The 5,710-nt window shown below is 35.3% G+C and overlaps 1 pseudogene; it reads left to right on the forward strand.

Moving 5' to 3' along the window:
• The first annotated feature begins 3,940 nt into the window (after window positions 1–3,940).
• LOC126766446 (putative nuclease HARBI1) lies at window positions 3,941–5,405 on the forward strand (annotated as a pseudogene).
• The last annotated feature ends 305 nt before the right edge of the window (window positions 5,406–5,710 follow it).

Consider the following 5,710-nt stretch of genomic DNA (forward strand, 5'->3'; position numbering starts at 1 on the left):
CGAGCTGCAGAACTAAGTAGAGAAGGTACCATCTTCTATAAGAGTGTACAGCTGCTGGTGTATGCCGATGATATTGATATTATCGGCCTCAACACCCGCGCCGTTAGTTCTGCTTTCTCCAGGCTGGAGAAGGAAGCACAGAAAATGGGTCTGGCAGTGAACGAGGGCAAAACAAAATATCTCCTGTCATCAAACAAACAGTCGTCGCACTTGCGACTTGGCTCTCACTTCACTGTTGACAGTCATAACTTTGAAGTTGTAGATAATTTCGTCTATCTTGGAACCAGCGTTAACACCACCAACAATGTCAGCCTGGAAATCCAACGCAGGATTGCTCTTGCCAACAGGTGCTACTTCGGACTGAGTAGGCAATTGAAAAGTAAAGTCCTCTCTCGACGAACAAAAGCTAAACTCTATAAGTCGCTCATAATTCCCGTACTGCTATATGGTGCAGAGGCTTGGGCGATGATAGCAACCGATGAGTCGACGTTACGAGTTTTCGAGAGAAAAATTCTGCGAACGATTTATGGTCCTTTGCACATTGGCCACGGCGAATATCGCATTCGATGGAACGATAAGCTGTACGAGATATACGACGACATTGACATAGTTCAGCGAATTAAAAGACAGCGGCTACGCTGGCTAGGTCATGTTGTCCGGATGGATGAAAACACTCCAGCTCTGAAAGTATTCGACGCAATACCCGCTGGGGGAAGCAGAGGAAGAGGAAGACCTCCACTCCGTTGGAAGGACCAAGTGGAGAAGGATCTGGCTTCGCTTGGAATATCCAATTGGCGCCACGTAGCGAAAAGAAAAAACGATATTTATTTGAGATTTTTCTACATTTTTTTTTCAATGTTACGCAGCTTGATAAAAAACAATTTTTGGTTTCTGTTCCGGTGTACAGAAAAGATTGTTTTCGAACTGGCCGTGTGAAAATTATAGCAATTCCCAATTTATGCCACACACTATGCGACTATCCTGTGTCCTGTCGATTGTCATTTCAAATGCAATTTTCCCTGAAAACGGAATACGTTTGAACTGAAATGGCAAATCGTTAGAACTCAAAAGAATTCCGTAGAATCAAGCATTCTGCCACATGTATTTTATAGATTCGTCACAATCATATTGCGAAACATAATAACGACAGATCCAACTTTGAGACGCAAATAAAGCGGTGGCATACCAAGCCTCTCCAAAGAATTTATTTAGAAATTCTACTGGATAATTCTCGGCGTTGTCTTCATTGTCAAGACGATCGATCCATTTGTATGACCGCAAGTCTCCCGGAATTTGACTTTGAATCTTCCAGTTTAAGTCAACAACGGTTTTTTTTTCATCGGTATTTTTGCCAGCTAACATTGCGCATGCATTTAAGGAATCGTACTAACGATAATTTGTCCAATGTTCGTATAAACATTCCTGATGAGTCCATCCTTCGTGAATTGATAAACGGCATATGGAATTGATATCAAACAACCGGAAGTATCAACCGGTATTAACCCATTTCCAATTCTTAGCGTATACGATGTAAAATGTCTTCGGCAATGTAATTTTTGGTCGTATCCCATAACTGACGTTGCCAGATATAAATTTTAATACATTTAAGATATAACATTGCCAGCAAAAAGTTTTGAAAATTATTTCTTTTAAGAGGTTTTTTTTTGTATGGGCAGATAAATTTCGTGAGGGAAAAAAAATTCTTTTATCCGGTTTTTTCTTGTAAGCGGTCTTATTTAGATGAAAATACTTAAGTGGTCCAAGGTGTTTCAAAATTGTTTCTTTTAAACGAACTTTTGTTATAAGCGGGTTTCTTATTCTGTAACAAAAAATCTCTTAATTCTGCAACTATTGCTTTCATGATGAAAGATCAGCTGGGTATAAATGTTTTTAAAGCTTCGCCCTACAAGAGCTCTGTAAACGGAAAAGTTGAAAGATTCCACTCCACCCTTTCAGAAATTATGAGATGCTGAAAAACAAAACAGGTACATCGGACATTTGACGAACTATTGGACAGAGCCCCCTAAAAATATTTTAAAGCAGAAACCAAACCACAGACCCTGAAGAATACCATAGAAGCAGAAAGAATAACATAGAAAAATTAAAACAAAAACAGGCAACTGACATAGAAAACCATAACAAGGACCGCAAAGAAATTAAAACTTACACACCAGGGCAGACAATATTCGTTAAGCAAAATAGCAGATTAGGGTCTAAACTTTCCCCACGATATAAAAAGGAAATTGTAAAAGAAAACAAACACACAACAATTATTACAGAAAATGGGAGAATTGTTCACAAAAGTAACATCAAAAATGTGTAGTTAGTAATCTGAAGGTGAATAGAACTGAAATGTCTAATAATTAAAAAAAAAAAAAATTATATCTAACCTTTTATAATTGACTGTTCCAGGATAATTTTAATCTTATTGTGGTTGCCAATGACAAAGGCGAATCTCGACATTACGAACTATACGGACGCACATACCATTACCATCTATAAAGGAATAGGGAAGTTACAAACGTCATCCATAAAATTAATCCACTTAATAGATCTTCAGCAAATAGAAATCGAACTTCTAAAAATCCGTGAACATACCATTAACGATCTTAAAACAAGTTATCTCTTTCATACTCTAACTCACGAAATAGTACAATCACTGACTGCATAAAATACACTTACTTTGCAAGACCGCCGAACTAGATCAATAAATTGGATTGGATCAGCCTGGAACAACAATCTCAATATCCTTAATACAAACAATAACAACCAGGTCATTATAGATAAACAACTACAGAATAGAATAAATGATAACTACAATTTCAAATATGTTAAAAAATACAATCAGGAAAGACAATTTGTTTAATAATGAAATAGCAATAAGTTTCCAAATTCAAGTAAGACTAATAAAAGAAGAAATAATAAATGTCAAATATGCATATATATGGGCAAAACAAAATATAATAAATACTTTACTTTTAAACGAAATATAATTACAAGAAGTCCACTAAATATTTCAAAAAAGTAATATAACAACTTTATCAGTCGAAAAAATGTTAGAGTTCGCTGAAGTATCAGTCTTACATAATAAAGCAGCTATAGTTTACATTGTAAAAATTCTAGAATTAGAAGCAACCAATTATCAAAGTTTACTAATTAAACCAGTCGTAAAAAATAAACTAAGTTCACTTAAAAACAAATGAAATATTTTTGTCCAAAAATTCTATGTTAAAAGTACCAAAAAACTGTAAAATATCCAACAATATAAAAATTTTTAAAAAAGATACAGCCATTAACTTAAAAGAATCAAAATGTATTTCTAAATTAGTTGAGGGCAAAGAATCGCTGTGTGATTTCAGTAATGCAGACCATATCACGAAAATCGAATCGATATAACCCATCATCTGAAAGGAACATACCTCGTACATTATTGGAATGAGAACATAACCATAAATAATAAAGAATTCAGCAACAAGGAGAAAACTATATTGAAAGCTGGAGCACCACTCATCCAAATAACCTGAATAGAATTGGATCGTCTTCAAATACTATCGTTGGAATCCCTACACGCACTCAATATAAAAATTGGAAACAAATATTACATTATTACAGCAATAGTTGTAATACAAAAATTCTGTATAAAACCAAAGGAAAACCTAATCCTACAAAATGGAAAAATTCCGACACAAATCATGAATGAAACAAACAATTTTCCTAGATCTCTACAACCACAATTAAATAACATACCATACTTTTAAAGCTACTTGAGGACAAGTAGGAATTTGAGGAGGGAGAGTTAACACAACAAATATTTATTTCAACATTACCACATTCATTGCAACAATGTCGTTGTTAAAGTTCAACAACATACTGAAATTTGTTAAAACAAACATCCGCTGCAACTCCCAGAATCGATCGACATTATTGCTGATCATCCAGAGAACTTAAAGCATAGAGAAGGTGCAGCGAACATTTGTTAGATTTATGCCGGTATTCTGCGAGCAGTCTCAAGTCTCTAATAGAGTCGAATCTGTGGTGAAATCTATTTTGAGACTGTTTGGTATTCTGGCGAGTTTGTCTCATCTCTAATTGAGCCATATCAGTCTCTAACTTGTTATGTGCTTTGCAGCAGGTCATAGAAAAATAAGAACACAACAATGGCTGATGAAGATGGTCTATTTTACCTGATGATGAAAAAACGAGAGGAGGAAGAGAGGTAATGTATTAATATTTATAATTTTGCAGTAATGGATAATAAGGTGCATATCTTCTAGCTACATTCCCAGGCGCAATCTGACTGTTTTGCGAAACAAAAAAGATCTGTTTTTATACGAAGAGAACACATTCAGGGAGTTCTTCCGATTTCCCAAATCTTTGTGCTGGGATCTCATTAATCAACTCAAGCCGTATGACCAACAGCAAACATCGATTCCATTTGAACTTCGGGTGAGTTATATTTTAACCTTAAAGAAACAGTAGGGGTATTCTCTTGCTCTTGCAAAACCCGGTGCACGGTGCAAGAATTGCAGATTTACAACGGCACAACAACAAACACACGCAGAAAAATATTTGCAAGGGCTGTAAAATATGTCAGACCAAAACCTATGTATATTACTAATATAATTGCAACCCTGTTGTAGTTGCCATTTTACATAAAGACATATTACGTCGTTAAATTGTTGAGGAAGATAAGTTTTAAATGGATTTTATTATTTCTATTTAAATTTTAAAGATTTGTTACAGTTTTTTTTCTTAAAAATGTATGCAGAAGGTGCGCCAATTCACAATAGCCATGCTTAATAGTCATTCACAACAAATTGACCGAATTAGCCATTCATATATATCACTAGATTCTGCAATGGGTGCTCTCGTGCTCTTGTATATTTCGGTATAGTATTTTTGCAATCTGCACTTTTGCAAGAGCAAGAGAATACCCCTAGTATGTTTTCATGCAATCAAATTTCTCTAGTTTATTTCAGTTTTATATTTTTTTCTGCAATGGCTCATATCAGTGTTGCGTGGGAAATGCATATTTCGCGGTGATGAGCCAACCCACCATTTCCCGTTGTATCGAATATATTTGTAAATTGGTGGTGGAGCGTAAACACGGCGAAGTGCGTTTTCCTAATTCTGTTGAAGAATACAATAGAATTAAGACTGGGTAAGTTGTATTCCAATTTAAAAGAAAACAAATCGCTATACAATAATTTTATTCCAGATTTTATTCGAAATTTGGAATAAAGGGTGTAATTGGAGCAATTGATTGCACTCATGTTGGCATAATTGCACCTGCCTTGTCAAACGCAGTTGTACCGCATGATTATATGAACAGAAAAGGTTATTATAGCATTAATGTTGAAGCGGTAACTATTATATTCAATAACTAATTAATAACTAATTATTAACTAATTTTCCCAATAGGTTTGGGACGATGAACTAATTTTCCCGCACGTGAATGCAAAATTTCCCGGCTCATATCATGACTCCGGTATATGGACTACTTCGCCAGCAAGGATAAAGCTAATAAGAGAACACTCTAATGGAGCTTTTAAATGGCTTTTGGGTGATCGGGATATCCATTGGAGCCATGGCTTCTTACACCGGTGGCAAACCCTGAAACACCAAATGAACAAAACTTCAATACTAGGCACATAAGAGCAAGAAGCACGATTGAAAGATCATTTGGAGTTTTAAAATCACGCTTTCGTTG

Source organism: Bactrocera neohumeralis, unplaced genomic scaffold (genome assembly GCF_024586455.1).
Source record: "Bactrocera neohumeralis isolate Rockhampton unplaced genomic scaffold, APGP_CSIRO_Bneo_wtdbg2-racon-allhic-juicebox.fasta_v2 ctg1245, whole genome shotgun sequence".
In the NCBI taxonomy this organism is placed as follows: Eukaryota; Metazoa; Arthropoda; class Insecta; order Diptera; family Tephritidae; genus Bactrocera; species Bactrocera neohumeralis.